This window comes from Carlito syrichta, unplaced genomic scaffold, assembly GCF_000164805.1.
Source record: "Carlito syrichta isolate Samal-C Ts95f unplaced genomic scaffold, Tarsius_syrichta-2.0.1 Scaffold308100, whole genome shotgun sequence".
Taxonomy (NCBI): Eukaryota; Metazoa; Chordata; class Mammalia; order Primates; family Tarsiidae; genus Carlito; species Carlito syrichta.
The window spans coordinates 522,344-546,079 of NW_007252196.1; positions in this window are offsets into that span (position 1 = coordinate 522,344).

Consider the following 23,736-nt stretch of genomic DNA (forward strand, 5'->3'; position numbering starts at 1 on the left):
TTCATTCTGATACATAAGACTTTGTTTCAGAGTCAAATTCTTTGGAACAGCCTCCTTCCTTTTTAAAGAAACTGTGGTCAGATGTTTTACCATTTTCTCACATGCACCTGTGCCTGGTCTAGACTCAAGATGAAATCACAGTTGCAACTGAGTTAAATACTGACATATGTCACAATACCCTTGTCCTCTTCAGCATGTCTCCTTTGACATTCCCTTCACCAATGGCTGATCTGGAGACAGATGGTTTTCTTTTGTTGAGATGTGCAGCTACTGGGAGGAGAGAGGACAAATGCTGCTGCCACCTTTTCAGTGTCAGGTTCCTCCAGTTTTGCAAGTCACAGTACCAAGACGTGAGGAAACGCTTTGTCTGACTACTGAGGAGGATAGTAGAGTCCCCTCCATATGAGGGGATTTGAGTTTGAAACCCTGCCCACTGCCTCCTGGCTGTATAAACTTAGGCAAATGCTTTAACATTTTAAACTTTAACATATATTTATCTTGATGATAAAAGGTGTTCAATTCTAAGCTGGTGAACAACAAATAGATCTGTGCTTTATGACACTCAATTATATAATTCTCACCATTTATTGCATGTAGGTTCCTTCATACTCTCTTCCCATAGCTTCTTACTTTACATTTTTTGGGGGGAGGGTTTTACTCCTACCTTAGAAGACTCCCTTTCTTCCTCCCTTTTCTAGCTAATCCTCTACTGACTAACATTATGCCATAATTCCTTAGCACTTGGTCCTAAACCACTAAACCTTTAGCTTTTTTTTTTTTTTTTTTTTTAAAAAAAAAGCTTATTCTGGCTGGGCTTGGTGACTCAGCCTATAATCCCAGCACTTTGGGAGGGCAAGGCTAGTGAATTGCCTGAGCCTGAGTGTTCGAGACCAGCCCGGGCAACTTGGTGAGACCTTGCCTCTACAATAAATCAAAAATTAACCGGTGTGGAAGCACATGCCTGTAGTTCTGGCTACTTGGAAGGCTGAAGTGGAAGGATCACCAGAGCTCAGCAGGTCGATGCTGGGGTGGCCATGAGTATGCCACTGCACTCCAGCCTGGGCGACACAGTGAGACCCCAACTCATAAAAAAAAAGAAGCTTATTCTATAGTCTCATCTTGCTTTATCTAACTTGTGCCATCTATATGCCAATGATTGTTAAATACGTATCCATAACCTAGACCTCTCTCTAAGCTCCAGAAATATATATCTGCATGAAATCTTTGCCTGGATATCTCAACAACATCTTAGCCTCAAAGAAATCCATGTATTATCTTGTCCTGAAATTGGGACATCCTCAAGTGACTGGCATTACTAGAAACATGCGAGCCATTAATTTTTTTTTTTGAGTTAGAGTCTCTACTAGGCCATATGCTTCATGAGGACAAATAGCATGTTCATTTTTCGCTGAATGTTGTATCCCTGAGCTTGGATCAGTGACCAACTCAAAATAAGCGCTAGGTAATATTTACTGAATACATGAATGAATAATAGCTTCTACTTATTGAGCACTTACTACATGACAGGCATTTTGTTAAGTTATCTATAAACATTCAACCCCTCGCAGTAACCCCATGATGTGACTATTATTATTATTTTATTTTGCACATGAGGAAACAAGATTAGGACAATGAATGGACTTGTCCAAGTTCCTTCTAGCTGGCTAGAACCAAGTTCTAATTACCTGCAAAGTCTGTGACCCTAACACCCATGTCACATTGCCTGTTGGGTCCCTCTAGAGTTAAAAATGTTTTCTTCTCTGGTGAGTAGCTGGCCATGGCCTTCCTACCTTGAGTCTTGAACCCTCTCCTTGCCCTGCAATGTCTTTTTGCTTCCTCCTCTTTCAGCACTTCTTATGATTTTATTTTATCTATTTTTATTTTTATTTTGAGTTGGAGTTTCTCTCTGTCACCCAGGCTGGAGTGCAGTGGCACACTCCCGGCCACCCCAGCATCGACCTGCTAGACTCATGATATCCTTCTGCCTCAGCCTTTTAAGTAGCCGGAACTACCGGTGCACGCTACCATGCCTGGCTAATTTTTTGATTTATTGTAGAAATGAGGTCTCGTCAAGTTGCCCAGGCTGTTCTCGAACCCGTGGTCTCAGGCAATTCCCTCACCTTGGTCTCCCAAATGCTGAGATTATAGGTTTGAGCCACCACGCCTGGCCTACTTATGATTTTATGACAATTCTACAGGAATGTGAAGATGAACTCATGGTTGTAAAAGTTCTAGTCCTGTACCCTGTAACATGGTTGCCAGATGTAAATTTCCTTTTTAGAGCTTTAGTTCTTCCTTTCATGTCTATAAGCCACTTTGATTATGATTTTCTTGTTGTTAGTCTCTCCATGTATAATTCTCCATTGTCCTCTTCTTTCTTTGTTGCATGCTAACATCTGCCCTTTCTTCAGAGTCTAAAACACATGATATAACTTCTCCACAATGCTCTTAGGGCAGAAGAAAGAAAGGCAATGTTTGGATCTTCTTGTCTTGGCCAGAGTGAAAAAAATTTGAGGTTAAAGAGTCATGTGCTGTCTTGGATGTTCCCAGAGCAGCACTGCAGACATTCCATTTAAAGATGATGGAATGTTATCTTATTTTGCAAGCAATGGTCTTTCCCAAGCTCAGGGAATGCACTGATGCAGAAGGTTGAGCTTGGCAGTATTCCTACACTGAGGTTCAGGGCTTTTGGATTTGCCTGTAGGGGATACTCTCACCATCTGCACCTTCTGTGCCTTTGCGTCTTCATTTTGTGTGTAGTTTAGGGCTGTTCAGTTTTTTCTGGAGGCTTGACAAAAGAGAAGAACCAAGGCAGGGCTACCTCTTAGGGTTGTGTATTTGCACAGTGCACAAGGGTACCCTTCTGAGTGCCTGAGTGGTGCTAAAATCCAGCTTGTGCTCTGCTGGCTTAGCTGTGTGCCCTGTCACAGGCTATGTCTGTCTTGGTGAGGAGGGACCTATTTCTAATACATGAGGGGGCCAGGTAGGCAAGTGCAGGCTTGGATTATCCCATTTCCTGATAGCCCAAGTAGGCCTGTGCCCCATCCATGTGAAATGTGTGCCTGTATGTGTAGACACTGCCTCTAACATTATTTTTTGTGAATTCAGATCAAATAACCTGATGTCTCATTTTACCAGCAATGATCTGACCCCTTGAGACTTTCAGATGCAATACATTGCTGGCAAATTCTCACGTATTCTGTGTTGGTCTCTTTGCTCCCTCCCGCCTTTCATACTTTCCTCTCTCCCCCTCTGGCTTTCAGATCATGGTACATTATCACCATTGGGTGTGCATGGTCTTGTTCTTGCTCTTAAAATTTTAATCACACATTTAAATCCTGATTCTCTACTCTTATTCAGTGTGTTTTTGCAGGTGTTTTTTTGCAAAATGTAGGTTGTCATTTTATGTGCAAGTTACAGAAATTGTAAAGTGTTATAAATCTCTTTCATCTTCTTTTTCTTTCTTTCTTTCTTTTTTTTTTTTAACTTGGTGCAATGCTTCTAAGATATAGCTCTTTTTAGTTTTTCTATTGCTTTGTCTCTTGTTCAACTCCCTTTGTCTTTCTTAGTATAAGGTGCAGTTTAAATGTTTCTTTTCTCATTCTTCCAATGTCAGGCTCCCCCTTCTGGGCTCCCAAGGCATTTGTTTGTTTTTTGTTACTGTAATTTTGATTTCATTTTACAACTAAAAATGTATTTATTTGTTTGTGTTGTGCTTCTCTATAGAAAAGACATATATATATATGTGTGTGTGTGTATATATATATATACACACATACATACACCTTTATGTAATGCTAACACCCAACATAGATCTTGGAACATATGTTCTCAACAAATTTGTGTTGATTGAATGAAGAATAATAATGACAATAGCAAACATTTATTGGTATGAACTCTGTGTCACACACTATTCTGGGTATTTCACATCTACTAAACTCATTGAATTTTTCACAACAGTCCTATGAGTCAGTGACTATTATCATTGTAGTTTTACAGAGAGGGAAACTAAGACATGGAATATTCAGGTAATTGTAAATTTCATGTAACTTGTAAAAGTCAAGTCACTTCTGCAGTTATTAAATGGTCGAGCTGGGATTCTAACCAAGACAGTCTGGCTCCAGATCCAAGGTCTTAACTTTTCTGTATAGAGCAGAGAGACCAAACATATCCTTGAATAAGAAATGGAATATGCCTAGGACCCTTGGCTCTCAGTCCAGTGTGATTTCCATGCCACCACGCAAACTCAGTCTCTATTAATTCCTTTCATTACTAGGTCTCCATTGGATATTGCCATCTGTGCTGTTATCTCATACAATCACACAAGAACTTGTAGGTGGATTTCATTATCTTAGTTTTGATAGATGAGGAGATTGGAGCTCTGTGGAATACGGTCAATTTCCTGTGATCTCACGATCAGATTGTGGTAGAGCCAAAATTTGAAACTGGTTCTGACTTTCCCTTTCACATTCTTTTCATGTCATTTGGCCACTAAAGAGGGTACCCTGGGTCTGAGATCCTTGCCACCATGATTTATGAAATGTTGAGGAAACTGATGAGCGTTTGGTAGAAAGGTAGGGGTCCCTGTGGCTTTGACGTATTCCGGAATGTTCTCCCATTATCTGTGACTTCCTCCGTGAATTCAGCATTGGGATCTTGGAGTTTCTTTTTCAGAACATGAATCTCTACCCTCACCCATTTCCCAGGAGTCTATATGTACCCTAAAACCAAAAGAACATGGCATGTAGGACAGGCAGTTTTTCAGAAAGGTTTTCAGGATGTTGAATGGAGGGTGGTCAAAGAAGTTTGTGGGAGAATACTGCCTTCTGCTTTTTAGATTGCTGCATCACTTAATTTTTCTTTTATAACACTGAACATATATTTCATTTGATATTACAAATCAATAACATTTAATAAAATTAGAAGAATATTATCTAATTTTAGAATTTTAAATGACTTTAGGGATCATCTTGTATCCAGAGACCAAATATGTGGTGAATTTTATGTAACCCAGGAATTTTATTTACTGTTTGAGTAACAAGATGTAAAAAAAAAAAAAAAATCCTTTTTCCACGATATGTGAAGCAGAGAGGATGCAAGTCTGAAGCCTAAAGGGGCTATAACATGGAAATGGTATATTGAACTCCTGGATGCAACCATTGCCTGAAACCAACTCTATCTTTGGACTTATCAATTCCATAAGCTGCTGAGATGTGAACTAATTGAAGGCAGGTGCTTCATTGCTGTTGCAACCTCAGTGTTTAGAACAACATTTAGCCCACAGTAGAGATTCAATAATGATTTCCTGAGTAAAGGTCAGATCTAACAATCCTTCTCCATCCTCCCTGAAGCCTATTTGTCTAGTGTTTTTTGTTGCTTGCAATCAGAGATGTCCTAACTGGCAAATATCCATGGTAGATATTATTTGTCAATTATGACACACTTTTTGGTAGATGAAGCTAGATGTAGGTTTAGAATTCTTTTCTGTCAATCATTAGAGTTAACAGGCAAGACAGAACTCATCTAGAATCTGCATTAGTTTTCTATTACTATGTAAAAAATTAGCACCAATTTGTAGCTTATAACAACATATGTTTATTATCTTACCATTTCCATGGGTCAGGGGTCTGGGCATGGTTTAACTGAGTCTGCTGCTCAAGGTCTTATGAGATTACAATCAAAGTGTTGACTGGGCTGTATTTCTTTCTGAAGTGTGAGTTCTCTTTCAAGCTCATGTAGTTGGCAGAATTCATTTCTTTGCAGTTGTGGGATTGAGCTCCCTGTTTTTTTGTTTTTGTTTTTTTGCTGGCTACGATTTGGGGATCATTCTGCTCTCCAGAGGCCACTCACAGTCTCCTTACATGGCTATCTCACAGAGGCTCTCAAAACATGGCAGCTCAGTCCTTCCAGACCTGCAGGAGTATCTCTTATTTCTGTAAGGACCCAGTGACTCTTTTAAGGTGTTTCATCTGGATTAAGTCAGACAATTTTCCTTTTAACTAAAGTCAACTAATCTGGGACTTTCCATCTGTAAAAATCTCTTCACTTTGCAAAATAATATAACTTAATGATGGGAACAAAGTCTCATCATATACATAAGTCCAACTCACACTCACAGGGAAGGGATTACGTAGGATGTTTACACCAGGAACTGGAAATCTTGGGAGGCCACCCGAGGATTCTGCCTACCGAAGAGTCCCTGGTCTAATCCAAGATTCTTCATTGTTCAGATGAGAACACTGAGGTTAAGAGAAGAAAAGCAGCTTGCATATGCACATGCAGAGCTGGAATCAACACTTTAGATTCCCAGTCTCCTCCTCCAGTGCTATTTGGAGCTTTACACATAGAACTATTTCTGAACCTTTATAAAGGCTGTTCAGACTCTAAAATTGTGGGAATTGTCTTGTGTTTTAGTTACCTTCATACCTTTCCCTTTTCCCCCAATGCCCACGGCGCCTAGCAGATAGGTACACAGTCAATGTTTTTATTGTTGATTTGACTAAGCAAATTCATTGGCTAATTTTTAGAAATTTGTAGGCTGAAGTGAATTGCCCTAATGTCAAACCAAACCAATAAGGAATTCAAACATAGAAGGGAGCCTTGCAGGACTTGGATGAAATATTAATAGATTCACTGTCAGTGACAATAGCATCTCTTCTTCCAGTAGCAGATGTGACCTTTAAGAGTTAAGCATCACCATAGGGACCATTCCTAAAGGGTTGGGCCCCCTACATTTCAGCAACTGGAGCCACTCACCAGTGACCATCATGCAAGAACTTGGGGAAGAAGATGATGAATAGGTGAAAAGGATGGTACAAATGTCAGCTAATGCCCCAGATGATTCTCTTGGGAATTTTCTGACTTCATAACAAGCTTTACTTCACAACTGATTTAGGACATTTGAATAGACTTGAATAGACTTTGTTCCTCTCCTCATAGTTCAATCTTATTAATATGAAATATGCATTTATCTGAATTAATGGGCCAACAAATAGAATCATGAGGATATTAGATATATAAAAACAGAACAAATATATTTTATCACAGTTTCCTAGGGAGTATATTTTAATGGGAGAAACTTTTCTGAAATTTAAATATCTTTTCTAGGAAAAGAGCCAATTCATTGGAATCCTCAAATTCTGAACTTAATTCTTTAGACTAGCATATTAAAAAAAAAGGTAGGTTGTTGAAGAATGACAAAGACCAAGACATTGTTTAAGGGGTGAGGGAGAGACACAGGGCAGGTAGGAAAAAGGTCCTTCCAAAAATGTGGGAATCTGAAAGGCAGTTTTTTTTTCTTTTTTAGCTAGGATCTTGCTCTGTCGCTCAGGTTGGAGTACAGTGGTGTGATCATAGCTCACTGCAGCCTCAAACTCCTGAGCTCAAGTGATCCTTCTTCCTCAGCCTCCTGAGTAGCTGGAACTGCAGGCACACAACACCATGCCCAGCTAATTTTTATTTTTTGTGAGGGTAGTGTCCTGCTATGTTGCCCAGACTAGTCTTGAATTCCTGGCCTCAAGTCATCCTCCTGCCTGGGCCTCTCAATATAGTAAAATTATAGGCGTGAGCCATTGCATTTGGCCTGAAAGGCATTTTTTGATTGGTTAATATATTAGTTATCTAGTGCTATGTAATAAATTGCCCCTAAAATTAGTGACTTAAAATAAAAACCATTTATTATTTATCTGTGGGTTAAGAATTCAAATGTGGCTTAGCTGAGTGTTTCTGGCTCAGGGTCTCTCACAGGCTATTGTCTGGGTGTTAGCCAGGGCTGTGGTCTCATCTGAAGACTCTATTGGGGGAGGATCCTCTTCCAAACTCATTCACATGGTTCTTTGTAGATTTGTTGTAAACATTATTTTTTTTTGCCACACGGGCATAGGATAACTCACATAGAGTAACTAACACAATGGCAACTGGCTTCTCTCAGAGGCATGGCTGGAGGGGGAGAGCTATATTAGAATGGAAGTCAGAGTCTTTTTTGTATCTTAATCTTACTATGCTGGGAAGTGGCATCCCATTACTTTTTCAGTATTCCATTTATTATAAGGGAGCCACTAAGTCCTGCCCACACCCAAGGGATCAAGGAGAATGAATTACACAGGGCATGTACCCCAGGGAGCAGGGTTCACTGGGGACCATCTCAGAGGTTGCTACCATAGGTACCGAAAGAAATAGAAAACTCCCTGTTGAGATTGGACATTAGCATAGTGTTTTATCATCTGGGAAAGTATTAACCAGGCCCAGTTCTCAACAAAGTTCAGAATGAGTCTTAGAATCAAGGTTTTATGAGTGTGTACAGGACTTGAGCACAGTTTCCTCAGCAGAGGACTTTCTGATCATCGTGTGGACTAAACTAACAGTTTTTCCCTTTTCATTTTGTCTAATTCCTAACTAAGGGGTCTGAGGAGTCACAATCTACAAAGACTCATCAGACAGGCTTTTATTAACCCTATCTCATGAGACTTACTTTTCAACCTGACTCTGGCATAACATCACAATAACAGATAAAGAAGGAAATAAAAAATACTTTATAACTCTGCAAAGCTGTCTCTTGGAGAAATTTGCATCTGTATAGAATTCTCTTTCCTGGAGACTCCAAGACTCTGGCCACCTCCTAAGACACCTATTCCCTCTGAAGTCTGCCATGTATGAGGTTTCATCTACATATCAAGGAACTTGACTTCCTCAGCACCCCTTATCTCAGTGCCCCTTACCTCATTGTGTAATAGCTTTCACTAATTTCAAAATTCCCCAAGACAAAGCCTAACTCTTGCTACTAATTGCCAATCAGGAAATTGCCTGCAAGTCACTGCCTGGAGATGTCCCACCTTCCCAGGTCACACCAATGTAAACCTCACATGCATTGATTTATAGTTTTTTTGTAACTTCTGTATTCCTAAGGAGCCTGTAATCCAGCTGCAATTTAACCATCCTAGGCATATGTTCTCAGGACCGCTTGGGATGGTGCCACAAGCATAGGTCACTCACATTTGGATCAGAATAAACCCTAAATATTTTACAGAGTTCAGCATCTTTCATCATAGTGGAGCTGAAGGTAGCATGCTGGGGGAGCTCACAGGTGGCTCAAATCATTCCCAGCAGAGAGATTAGGAAAAGTTCCCGAAAGGGGACATTTAAAATGGGATTTGAAAGAAAGAGAGGAAGATTTGAAAGTAGAGAGAGCTGCGTTGTGGTGGAAGGAAAGGACATTTCAACAGAAGGAACAGTGTGAATAGAGGCCCACAGGCAGGGGAGGACAGAGCGTGTCTTGAGGAGGCCACGCTGAAGGTCAGCATTGAAAATGGAAGGAAATAAAAATATTTTATCTCGATACACATATCTTTGAAATATTTTGAACCGGCTGCTGCAAGGCTGCTGAAAAGCTGTCTTGTGTGGGGGAAAATTTGCATCTGTAGAGAATTTCTATTAATGCAGTCAGGCCTTCCTTTCTAGGCCTTTCTTGATGATCTAGGAGAGATTAAAGGTCTGACACCTTTAAAATTCTGAAAGGAAACATTTACTATCTATTCTCTCTGAGGGCTGCTACCTATGAGACTTCATCTGCATAACAAGACCACCTTTCCGCCTCCCATTATCCATCTTGCCAAAAAGACCTGTTTTAGGCCAGGCTGGGAGCCTACATTCTTTCTGTAACCTTAAAATAGTATGGAAGCTTCTGTCCCCAAGTGGAAGTTTGGGTCTTCATCCTGAAGGCTCCTGTTAATTTATGTTAAATTAATTTGTATGCCTTTTCTCCTAATACTCAAAGTGCCTCATGTCAGTGATTTTTTTTCAGTGAATCTCTAAGGATCCAAGGGCCTTGGCCCCTACAAAATCAAAGAGATATTATAACGGTAACTTAGATGAGGGTACCTACCACATCCTCTCCACTGTTTCTTCATGCTTTCTCCAAGCCACAAGGACACATAATGACAAAGTGTCATTATGGCAATTCCACACAGCTAGTGTCTCTATGTTTTCTTCAGGGAAATGGCTTTAACAAATTTGCAATATGTTTGTTGCCCAATATGTTATATAAACATTAAAATCTGAAAGCTTGGCTTCTTCCAGTCTGGTTTATTTTAATTATGCTAGTGCTGACTGTACGTGAGAGCCAAGTCCAAGTCCATGAGGTATATATATTTTTTGAGTTGGAGTTTCACTCTGTCACCCAAACTGGGGTGCAGTGGCTGCTCCCAGCCACTGCAGCCTCGACTTGCTGGGCTCTGGTGATCCTTCCATGTCAGCCTTCCAAGTAGCTGGAACTACAGGCGCACGCTACCACACCCTGCTAATTTTTGATTTATTGTGGAGATGAGGTCTCACCAATTTGCCTAGGTGGGTCTCGAACCCTTGGACTCAGGCAATCCACTCACCTCAGCCTTCCAAAGTACTGGGATTACAGGCTGAGCCACCAAGCCCATCTCATGAAATATTTTTGAAGAAGACCATGGTTTACTTGATGAAAAAAAAAGTCCCTAAATTTCCATCATTCTAGTAAATCAGAGATGTTAAAATATGAGTTGTAGAAGGCTTCTGTCATGATGTAAATAACCATCCCATTATAAAGGTTCTTTTATCACTCAGCTAGGAGAGAGTGGGGTGGTCAATGGCTGATTGGTATCAGGGGTTAGAGCAGAGTCCAGAGAAGGTAGGACCAGTTGAGAGGCCCACACAGTGTGAGGGGTACATGGTTATCAGTGGACCCAGGGATGGAGGGAGGAGGATGCCAACAGCAGAGGTTAGAGTAAGGTCAGAACTGGAGAAGCTTAAGAGTTTAAGACTATCACTTTTATTTCTTGAGGAATCTTTATGGAGAATTGGATTGGTGTAAATGGGGTAATAGGCCAGTGGTAGAGCTGGAGCCGAAACCCAGAGTCCCCGAGGATAAAATTGAGAGAGTCTCCCCAAGGTGTTAGTAGCAGAATTGAGAATAGCACTCAAATCTGAGTGACCTTCCCCGATTCTTTCCTTCAGAGTCAGCCTCTCTCTGCCATAACCCCTTCATTTCAGACCTCTACTTAGTCAATATTGATCTACCTTACATTAAAATGATGGGTGTATGAATCTCTCTTTCCCCAAATAAGTGGGCATCTATCATTTGTGGTTCAATGTATGATCTCTCTTCTTCTGGTAACAGTGCCCTAACTTTCATCTAGGAAACCAACTCTGCCCCCTCAGCTTTGTGGTTGGGTAGGATTGGTCCCATGTCCGAATTCAGAGGCATTTGCTGATTGTCTCTATTCTCTGTCATTGCTTCAGAGAGGGGCACACAACCTAAGCTGACTAAATCAGCTCTGATGGCATATTTTCTGGGACTTCTGGAAAGAAAGACTTTCTTTTCTACCCCTGGATTCGGTCATGCAAGTCTTGGAGCTGATTCAGCCATTTGTTTGCAGGAGGGAGGCCATCCTGAGACTGAGGACATGTGAAGGAGGTTGAGCTGAGAAATGCAAAGAGACTAAGCCTGGATGAGATTAAGCCTCTGGACCAAACTGCAACTGAAACCAGTTTCAATCCTTGGAATGTTGAGTTATTTGAGGCAATAACTTAGAGCTATCCTGTTAAAACATATGCTGGATCATGCTACTTATCTGCTCAAAATCCCACAATAACTCCTATAGGACTGAGGAAAACATTTGTCCTTAACATGACTTACAAGGCTCTGAATGATCTGGACTGCAGTTAATGCCTCCATCTAATCCTGCTAAAAAAAGTGTTTCTTTTTTTTATTATAAAAATGTGGGGTACAATTCAGGGCCAGGTGTACAAACATTGATTATGCAGTTACCCTTGTTGATGAGGTGTAACCCTCCCTCCCTTTGCAGTTTCCCTCAACTGGTGATCCCACCTTCCCTCCCCTGACAGTTTCCCACTACTGCCAAACGCTTTCTTATAGTATTAAATTGTTCAAGGTCCGCTTATGAGTGAGAACATATGGTACTCTGTTCTTCGCTTCTGTGATATATTACTGAGTATGATTGACTCCAAATTCATCCAAGTTGCTACAAAGTTCATATATTTGTCCTTCTTTATGGCTGCATAATATTCCTTTGTTTGTAGAGATGCTCCAGTCTTGGATCATTTGTCTTACTATTTTCTCCCCTTGGAGCTCTTTTCCTCCAAGAGCTACACCTACTGCAAGTCTTTACTCAAATGCCACCCTCTCAATGAGGTTTACCCTGGCTACACTGTTTAACCTTGTAACCCATGCCCATCTTTTCTAAACTTCTTATTCTTCCTCATACTTACCCTGTTTTTGTTTTATTTTTTCATATGTCATGTACATCTTTTTTTTTGCTTTAAAAATTGTTTTTATTTTCTTTATGTCAATAGCTTTAGTGGCACAAATGGTTTTTGGTTACATGGCTGCTTTGTATAGTGGCAAAGAAGTGTGGGCTGTAAGTGTATCCATCACTCCCACCTGTGCATATTGTGCCTGATAGGTAATTTTTCATCCTCTTCTTCCTATCTTCCCCCTTCTGTGTTTCCAATGTTCTTTATGCCATTCTGTATGCCTTTGCAGACCCTTAGCTTAGCTCTCACTTATAAGTGAGAAGTGAGAACATGTGGTGTTTGGTTTTTTTTTTTTTGTCCTGAGTTGGAGTCTCACTCTGTTGCCCAGGCTGGAGTGAAGTGGTGTAGTCACGGCCACTGCAGCCGCAACCTGCTGGTCTCAGGTGATCCTTACACCTCAGCCTTCCAAGTAGCTGGAACTATAGGCATGCGTCATCACACCTGGCTAAGTTTTTGATTTATTGTAGAGACATTTTTATTATAAAAATGTGGGGTACAATTCAGGGCCAGGTGTATAAACATTGATTATGCAGTTACCCTTGTTGATGAGGTGTAACCCTCCCTCCCTTTGCAGTTTCCCTCAACTGGTGATCCCACCTTCCCTCCCCTGACAGTTTCCCACTACTGCCAAACGCTTTCTTATAGTATTAAATTGTTCAAGGTCCGCTTATGAGTGAGAACATATGGTACTCTGTTCTTCGCTTCTGTGATATATTACTGAGTATGATTGACTCCAAATTCATGTTTGCCCAGGCTGGCTTTGAAACCGTGGGCTCAGGCAATTCTCTTTCCTCAGCCTCCCAAAGTGCTGAGAGTACAGGCTTGAGCCACGACCCCCAGTCAAGGTTTGGTTTTCTGTTCTTGTAGTACTTCTCTTAGGATAATGGTCTCCAGTTCTAAGTTAGAATGTACATCTCTAACATCATATATTTTATTAAGATACTGAGTTTAGAGTAGTGTTTAATGGCTACTCCCTCTGCTAGATTGTAGCTTCCAAAGGAGAGAGATTTTGATCTTTTTGGGTTTTTGTGTCTTCCAAATACCCTGTACAGTGCCTAGTGTATGTTTTTTAAAAAAATAAATGGATAATTGGAAATGACAGCTAAGAGACTTGCATTAGTCAAGTTTCTCCAGTGAAACAGAACCAATAAGATACATATAGAAATATAGATACCTGCATAATGAACATTTGTATACCTAACCCTGAATTGTATCCCATATCTTTAAAATAAAGAAAAAAAAAATAAAGAAAGAAATATAGAAAGGGATTTATTATGAGGAATTGATTTATGAGATCATGGAGGCTAAGAAGTCCTGTGATCTTCCATCTGCAAACTGGAAGGCTAGGGACCCAGTTGTACAGTCCTACTTCAAACCAGAAGGCCTGAGAACTAGAGGAGCCAGCAGTGTAAGTCTCAACCCAAGTCTGAAGACCTGAGAACCAGGAGTCCCTATGTCCAAGAGCAGGAGGTGATAGATGGCCCAGCTAAAGCAGAGAGCAAAAAATTTTCCCCTCCTCTGTCTTTTTATTCTGTTCATGACCTCAATGGATTGGATGATGCCTACCTGCATTGCCAAGAGTGAACATTTTTACTCTACCAATTCAAATGCTAATTTCTCCTGAAAACACCTTCACTGATTCACCCAGAAATAATATTTTACCAGATATCTGGGTATCCCTTAGCACAGTCAAGCTGACACATAAAATTAACCATCCCAGAGACAATGGAAGAGCATCATTCAGAACTGCTAATGGCTACTCTTACTCTAAACAGACCTCACAGGTGCTAAAAGGGGGGCTCCTTACTCAGATCTGAATTTGCTCCCCTATTACACTGGAGAGCTCATCCTTACTTCTGAGAATACTTCAAGTTTTGGTAGCCTCAGCCACTCAGGACTCCCAGAGAGAAAACAAATTTGTTTTTTTTCCTGCCACAATCTAAGGGAAGTTTGATTTCCTTTCTATTTTTAGCTGTTTGACAGTGGAGTTTTCCATTCCCTCTAGAAGAATCCCTACCAATCTCTTCAGGGTGTTGCTGACTACTTTAGCTCCCAGCAAATAATCACAGTGACCCAAATCATACATTTCTCAAATTTGGGATTATTAATTTTAAAGAAGATCACAGGTGGGAGGCTGAAAATTGAGAGCAGGTTGTGTCAAATCCAGTTTCCTTCATGAAATTTTTCTCCTTCGCAAGAGGGTAAAGGAAAACAAAAACCCTCAGGCTGCCAAGTCCTTTTGAAGATATTCCTGGACAAACTACATAGCTTTCAACAGTAAAATAATTTATAGTCACATGGCTAGCGAAAAAAATTCTTTAAGGAAACATAGTGAACACAGTTCCATTAAAGATTCAGCTTATTTATTTTTTTGAGTTGGAGTCTCACTCCGTCGCCCAGGGTGAAGTGCAGCATCAAACTGCTGGGCTCCGGTGAGTTTTCTGCATCAGCTTTCCAAGAAACTGGAACTATAGGTGCAGCTACCACGCCCAGCTAATTTTTGATTTATTGTAAGGACGAGGTTTTGCCAAGTTTCCCTGGCTGGTCTCGAATCTGGGGACTCAGGCAATCCCACTCGCCTCGGCCTTCCAAAGTGCTGGGATTACAGGCTGATTCACCGAGCCCAGTCAGCTTATTTATTTTATTTAATAGCCTTGTTAACCTAGCTACAGATTCAGATATAGGTTCAGCTACTACATATAAAGCCACACTAACAGTGGCAGAAAGAACGTAGAACATCACTCCTGTCTCTGAGCACAGGAGGTTGAAGGTCTACCTTGTTGGCGAAGATTTTTCTATCTTGTCATTTTGCCATCCTCCACATGTAGCTTGCATCTTGCAGTCTAAGAAAGCTCTCCACTCTAAGCATTTTCATGGCATATTTGACTACATTTGCCCAAAGAATCCTCCTAACAATAATTTTTGATAGGCTATTATAGCTTCCGTGTCATGGATGAGGACATGAGGACCCTGTGAGATTTAGAGGCTGGACTGGTTGACAAGGGGTTTAAGTGCTGATTTAGGCCAGGGGTCTGTCTTCAGTGCAGGCAGTGGTTTAGCTATGTTAGTCAGACTGGCTCTGGCTTTCACTGTGGCTATGAGTAAGTTGCTATAAAAATGTAGAACCCAGCAGTGACTATATCTGGCTTAGTCTGAGAATTTAACATATTAGAAGAGAAGATAAAATTGTTCTCCTAGTGAGCTGATCATTGCATACTTAGTTGCTGCAGACAGAAGATTTGGTGCTCTTTTAAAAAATGGCTCACTTCATCCTTTTGAATCACCTCTCAAGGCACCCAAGAGTCTTCCTAATGGATACTTCCAGGAATTAAACTCAGACTTCCTTTTACTTTCTCTGTAACAGCCCTTTTATTCTCTATTTTGGTACACTGATTTTGGCATCTTCAGCCAAGTTCTGGACTGGCTGAGCCAGTAATGCTAGATTGTAAGCTCTGTGAAGAAAGAAGTCATGTCTCTGTTGCTCCATTTTGTGTCCCCATCTAGTCCAGGGCCTGTCACAGAACATGCATCCCAAAATCATTTGCTGAAAAAATTGATGTTTTAAAATCAAGTGGGAAATGTCAAGGAAGATTTCTGTAATATATTTATGGTGTCCAGAGTTGAAAGACAATAATGAGAATCAGAGATGCAGCAGGATATAGTGAAAAGAAAACAGAAGAATTAAAAAAAACCCAAAACCTATTTGCCCAACTTGGCTTGTGATTCCCTGACTGAGGGGTTTTGGGAAAGCCATTTGACCACCCTGAGTATCATTTTGCTCATCTGTACAAAAGGCCAGTGACAGAGTGGATTCATAGAGTTGCTATAAGGCTCACATAAGATAATGTATGTAAATGTACTTTGCATACTTTTGGGCACACTACATATCTCTGGTGTAGAAACTGAAAAAGGGAAACGGTTATTCTAATGTGAGTTGAAGAGTCCTTTGATTTGGAAACTGGCCAAGTACAGGCTCCTTCATCAATCACTTGATTCTAATGTATTGGGAGAGCTTGAGGTTTTACTTGGTACATTTGCCAGTTGATGTCAAGGTAAAAAGCATGCAGCTCTGAAAATTTCCCATATTGCATTGGGCTGGCCAGAGTTTCTCTTCTGTTGATGACTAGAGTTGTAGTGGGCAGTCATGGTAGGAGGGCAAGGCCACCATGCGCTTTGGACTGAAGGAGCCTGGCTGAGACAGCTCTCTCAATTTGAAGAAACTCCAAATGAGTTAACTCTGAAGACCCCTGGAACATACCAGCTCTGGGTTCATAATCTCAGGTAAGTGGGCATGTGGAACAAGCACTGAGTTGCGGTCTGCAGCCCCCAGGTCTGTTGGCTGCTGGAAAATGTGAAATAGGTGCTGCTGAAGTAGCTACTTGGGTTTTTCATAGCCAAGGGATGATCTCCTTTTATTAGACACTTAACTCTTGGGAAACAGGTGGCCACAAGACCCTTGAGTTCATGAAAGACTGTTGGAATCATTCCTTTTGGCTTATAAAGAATTTCTGGATCTATCTGGGGAGGAGAGAGCCTAGAAAAAGAAGAAGATCAGACCGGGCTCGGTGGCTTAGTCTGTAATCCCGCGCTTTGGGAGGCCGAGGTGAGTGAATTGCCTGAGCCCGTGGGTTCGAGACCTGTCTAGGCAACTTGGCGAGACCTCATCTCTACAATAAATAAATTAAAAAAAAATTAGCCGGGTGTGGTAGTGCGCGCCTGTAGTCCCAGCTACTTGGAAGGTTGAGGCAGAAGGATTGCTGGAGGCCAGCAGGTCAAGGCTGCAGTGGCCGGGAGCAGCCAGTCTGGGCAACAGAGTGAGACTCCAACTCAAAAAAAAAAAAAAAAAAAAGAAAAAGTTCAAGAGTTTTATTTCTGAAGTTCTAGTTGAATCCTGAGAAAGTAATTCTCAAGGTCTGGAGACTAAATGGGACAGCCATAAAAGTCTTCAGTGACTCAGAAAGGGCAGAGGACATGATGGGTGGCTCTGGGGCTTTATATAATCTTCAACTTTAGTGGCACAGAAATAGGAATGAGGTGCAGTACAGTTCAGTAGACAAGGTCACAAGCTTTGCATTGAACATGCCTAGGATCAAATATAGGCTTCGCCTCTCACTACTCATGTGATCCTAGGTATCTCTGATGCTCAGTTTTCTCATCCATAAAATGAGAATAAATATTAGTTTTCAGGATCCGTGCTAAGCTCTTTACTTACATATCAAATTTAACTAAAAATATCAACCTCATACATGGCTGTGAAGATTAAATATTATACATGTAAAGTACCTATTCCAGGTTCATAGTACATGCTCAATAATTGTTAGCTGTGATTATCAACATTATTGGCTATTATTACATTCTGGATTTGAAGCTTGGTGCCATTGGAAGCTGTGAATAAACTTGAAACTGAGGCGATCTCTCTCCTTCTTATAATATTTCTTATATCTGAGTCATATCCCTGAAAAATTTATTGAAACTCAGCTATCTTGGGTTCTATAGTCATGACTCATTAGCCAGAGCACACATCTTTCTGAAGGATGTGAGAGGTATCTTGACCAGGAGAAAATGAAATTACAGTAACTCTGGAATGCCGCACAGGTCCAAATCACCACCCAGAGACTCATCCACCAAGAGAGGAGGAGGGAATAAAGGATTGATCTGGATTTGCTTTTGGTCGAGATGCTTGCAACATTCTTAGTGTCTGAACAATGACGCCTTTTCTACAGATGGTGTTATGAGTCCAAAATTCTTATGTTAAAGTCCTAACCCCTAGAACTTCAGAACTTATTTGGAGGTAAGGTCTTTATAGAGATAATCAAGTTAAGATAGGTCATTAGGGCATGCCCTAATCCAATGTGACTGATGTCTTTATAAAAAGGAAAACTTGGAGATTGGCATGTATATAGAGAAAACACCATGTGGCATAAAGACAGCCATCTATAAGCCAAGGACAGAGGCCTGAAGTTGATCCTTTCCTCATGCCCATCAGAAAGTTCCAATTCTGCCAACACCTTGATTTCAGACTTCTAGCCTCCAGAATTAGAGACAATAAATTTCTTCTGTTCAAGCCTCACAGTTTGTTATACTTTGTTATGGTATCCCTAGCAAACGAAAAAACATGGCAACAATTTAGTTATTTTCAGGCCATAGGTGTTATCCTGAAAGGGCTGGTGTGCTGGAGAGAAGGGTGATGGATAGAAATGACCAACCATTCCTGGAATGGAAACTCCAAATCTGAAGTTCACGTTTACTCTTTGGGTAAACATGAGCTGAGATTCCAGAAAATGTTAACAAAGTTCCCTTCCCTTAGGTGGGGGAGAATGCTGACTCATATTAAAGTCAGTAAATGACAGCAGTAATAAGGGTGTTTGAAGATTAAGAATGCACCAAAATAGCTAGGTTGTGTGAAATAGCCAGTGTGAGTCATCAGATACTGCTTTTCTCGCCAAATTTATTTACTCATTTTTAATTAACAGATACAATTTTGTGTCTTTATCATCATGTATAACATAATGTTTTGAAATATATAAACATTGTAGAATGGTTAAATCTAGCATATCTTTTACCTCCTTGGTTACGTTTATTACTAAATATTTTATTTTTTGTAGCTATTGTAAGTGGGATTGCTTTTTGGATTTCTTTTTCAAGTAGTTTGCTGTTGGTGTGTAGAAACTGTACTGATTTTTGTATGTTGATTTTATATTTTGAGGTTCTACTAAACTTAATAGTTTTAACACTTTTTTGGGTGGAATCTTTAGGGTTTTCTATATATAAGATCATGTCATCTGCAAAGAGGGACAATTTAACTTCTTTCTCTCCAATTTGGACACCTTTTATTTTTTTCTCTTGCCCAATTGCTGTAAGACTTCTGATGCTTTCTTGATGAGAAGTGGTGAGTGTGGGCATCCTTGTCTTGTTCTGAATCATAGGTAAAAAGTTTTCAAATTTTCCCCATTGAGTATGATATTAGCAGTAAATTTGTCGTATGTGGCCTTTATTGTGTTGATGTGAATTTCTTCTATATCTAATATATTGAGAGTTTTTTTTTATCATGAAAGCATGTTGAATTGTATCAAATGTTTTTTCTGCATCTATTGAAATGATCATATTTTGCTCTTCATTTAGTTGAAGTGATGTGTCATGTTTATTGATTTCCATATGTTAAACCATCACAGTTATCCTTAAGATAAATCCCACTTGATTATGATGAATAATTTTTTAATGTGCTTCTGAATATGGATTGGGAGTTTTTTGATGAGAATTTCTGTATCTATGCTCACCAAATATATTGGTCTGTAGTTTATTCTTTTTGTCTTGTCTTTTTCTGATTTTGGTACCAAGGTAATACTGGCTTTGTAAAATGACTTTGGAAGTATACCTTATTCTTTAATACTTTGGAATTATTTGAAATGTCAGGCAATTTAAAAAATTTTTTATAATCTATCCAATTTGTTGGCATATAATTGTTCATAATAGTCTCTTATGATCCTTTGTATTTTGGGGTTATCTGTTTTTATGTATCTTTAAAAATTTCTATTTTTACTTATCTCAGTCTTCTCGCTCTTTATTTTTAGTATAGTTAAAGATTTGTCACTATTATTTATCTTTTAAAAAAACCAAATCTTTGTTTCATTGATCTTTTTTATTGTTTTTCTAGTCTCTGTTTTTATTTATTTCTGCTCTAATCTTTACTATTTTCTTTTTTCTACTAATTTGGGTTTCATTTTCCCTTGTTTTTCAGTTCCTTAGTAGGTAACATTAAATTATTTGAGATATTTCTTATTCGAGATACTCTTTGCGATATTTCTTCTTTTTTGTTGTAGGTGTTTATTGTTATAAACTTCTCTCTTAGTAATGATATTGCTGTTTCTTCTAGGTATTGGTATGTTATGTTTGTCTCTAGAAAAATTTAAATTTCTCTTTTAATTTCTTTATTGACTCATTGGTTGTTCAGGAACATGTTTAATTGCCATGTATGTGTAAATTTTCTGAAGTTTCTCCTGTTATTGACTTTTAGTTTCATATCATTGTCATCAGAAAAGATGCTTGACATAATTTTAATCTTTTGAAATTTGTTAAGATTTGTTTTGTGGCCTAATATATAAGCTATGGTGGAGAAAATTCCATGTACAGTTGAGGATATTGTGTATTCTGAAGATGTTGGATAGAATGTTCTGTATGTCTGTTAGGTCTATTTGGTTTAGTGTGTAGTTTGAGTTTGATATTTCCTTACAGATTCTTTGTCTAGATGATCTGTTCATTGCTGAAAGTGGATGTTGAAGTCCTCAACTATTATTGTATTATAGTCTATTTCTCCCTTCGAATATATTAATATTTGCTGAATATATTTAAGTGCCCTGATGTTGGATGCATACAAATTTATGATTGCTGTATCTTCTTGCTGAATTGATCCCTTTATCATGGTATAATGACTTTTTCTGTTTCTTTTGTGGGGTTTAACTTAAAGTCTATTTTATCTGATAAATGTATAATACACTCTGCTCTCTTAATTTCCGTTTGCATGGAATATCTTTCTCCATACTTCACAAAAGTTTATGTGTCCTTACAACAGGTCTCTTGTAGGCAGCATATAGTTGGGTCTTGTTTCTTTGTCTACACAGCCACTCTGTCTTTTGATTGGATAATTTAATTCATTAATTCAAAGTTATTATTGATAGTAAAGCCTTACTACTGACATCTTGTTACTTGTTTCCTAGTTGTTTTATAGATCTTTTGTTTCTTTCTTCCTCCTTTATGTCTTCCTTTGTGCTTAAGTGATTCTTTTTCTAGTAGCATGTTTTGAATTTTTGCTTTTTATTTTTTGTGTCTCTACTATAGGTTTTGGCATAGGTTATGGTTACCATGAGGCTTACAGAAAACATCTTATAACAATATATAGCAATTTTAGATAGATAACACCTTCAGTGTCATTTCAAAAAACCCTCTATACCCTCTACATTTTGACTCCACTCTCCCTTTCACAGTTTGAACTTTTGATGTCACTATTTACATCTTTTTATATTGTATATCCCTTAACAAATAATTGTGGCTATTATGACTTTTAATAGTTTTTTTTTTTTTTTTGAGTTGGAGTCTCACTCTGTCACCCAGACTGGAGTGCAGTGGCCGCTCCCGGCCACCGCAGCCTCGACCTGCTGGGCTCCGGCGATCCTTCCGCCTCAGCCTTCCAAGTAGCTGGAACTACAGGTGCGCGCTACCATGCCCGGCTGATTTTTTGATTTATTGTAGAGATGAGGTCTCGCCTGCCCATGCGGGTCTCGAACCCGCGGGCTCAGGCAATCCACTCACCTCAGCCTCCCAAAGGCGCGGGATTACAGGCTGAGCCACCGAGCCCGGCTAATAGTTTTGTTTTTTAAAACTTCACATTAAAGATACAAGTGACTTACATACTACCATTAGAGTATTAGAACATTTTGCATTGACTGTGCATTACTTTTATAAGTAAGGTTTATGCTTTCAGATGTTTCTGTGTTGTTCGTTAACATCCTTTTCTTTTAGCTTGAACAACTTCCTGTAGCATTTTTTTTATAAGATAGCTCTGGTGATTAGCTGGGCGTGGTAGCGCGCGCCTGTAGTGCCAGCTACTTGGAAGGCTGAAGCGGAAGGGTCGCCGGAGCCCAGCAGGTCAAGGATGCAGTGGCCGAGAGCAGCCACTGCACTCCAGTCTGGCGACAGAGTGAGACTCCAACTTAAAAAAAAAAAAAAAAAAAGACAGCTCTGGGGGTGATAAACTCCCTTAGATTTTGTTTGCCTCGTAAAGTTTTTATGTCTTCATTTCTGAGTGACAGCTTTGCTGGGCAGAGTATTATCGATTGGCAATTTTTTTCTTTAACTCTTTGAAATTATTATTCCACTCTCTCTTGGCCTATAAAGTTTCTGATGAGAAACTGTTGCTAGTCAAATTGGAATTCTGTTATATGTTACTTCCTTCTTTATCTTGCTGCTTTTTGGATCTTCTTTTTTTGTCTTTGATTTTTTGGCAGTTTGATTATAACATATATTAAGGTAGTCTTATTTAGATTTAATCTGTTTGGGGACTTCTAATCTTTTTGTACATGGATATTTACATTTTTCTTCGGGTTTGGAAAGTTTTCTGCCATTGTTATTATCATTTTTAAAAATAGGTTTTCTATGCCTTTATCCTTTGTCTTCTCTCTCTAACTCTGATGACCCCAAATTTGCCCTTTTAAGCTGTCCCATAAATCCTGTGAGCTTTCTTTATTTCTTTTTATTCTTTGACTGTATACTTTCAAATAACTTGTCTTTGAGTTCATGAATCTTTTTACTGCTTGATCATTTCTGCTGTTGATTGCATTTTTTCTTTTCTTTATTTTTTTATCTCTGAGATTTGACTTAGACAAAATTTAATTTCTTTTAAATTTCTCATTTTGATTCCCTATTATTTTCATTTCTTTAAATTGTTTATCTGTATTTTCTTGTAGTTTTCTAAGCTTCCTTAAACCAGTTATTTTGAATTTTTGTCAGAGAGCACACACGTCTCTATCTCTTTAGTGTTGGTCATTGGCACGATTTTTGTTTCTTTGGTGATGCCATACTTCCTTGATTGTACTTGATTATTGTTGTCATACATCAGTGTCTGTGCATTTGAAGAAGTAGGTCTAAGAATACCTTTCAACAGTAAGCCTGTGTTGAGATTCTGGGAGGAGCAATTGCTGTGATTCCTACATCCAGGGCATCTGTAGTCACTGCAGCTCTAGGGGCTACCTTAAGCCCAGGACTTCTGTGCCTGGTGCAGCACTATACTTGAATCCTGTGACCACTGAGGCTGGTATAACACTGGAGTGTGTTTGAAGCCTAAGGCTGCTGAAGCTTGCCTGCTACTGAGATTTTTCCAGACTACAAAGCCTTTGTAGTAGGCCAACACTGATGCAAACCAAGGTAGGTCAAATTCACCTCCCAGGAGTTACAGGTTCCCAGCTGGAGATAGAGCAGGTCTAGAGGCTCAGTTCATATATGCTAACCTGGAGTTAGGGGATGTGAGAGTTCTGCCCAGTGTTGGGTTTTACTGTGACAGTTCTGATATTAGAGTTCAAATCAAAGTCTTATGCTTACTTCTCTCTCTTTACCCTAAGTGGATGGTATCTTTCTTCATGTTGTGTTGCCTGGTTGAGGGAGGTGTGATGTAGGTATGAGAACTGTCCTTCCTATCCTTTTCAACGCATCTTTTCTTATTACTGTGCTACAGCAAGGTACTGTGATCTCTCACTTGGTTTCCTTAGTTCTTGTGAAGATATTTTCATGTGTAGATAGTTGTTCAAATTGATACTTCTCTATGGAAACAATTGCTGGAAAGTCTTATTTCACCATCTTTCTCCACATTCTCAGATTTTTTTTTTTAGAAATAAACATGTTTTAATTCACAATAACTAGAACAGGGTAAATGTTGGTGAATTAATA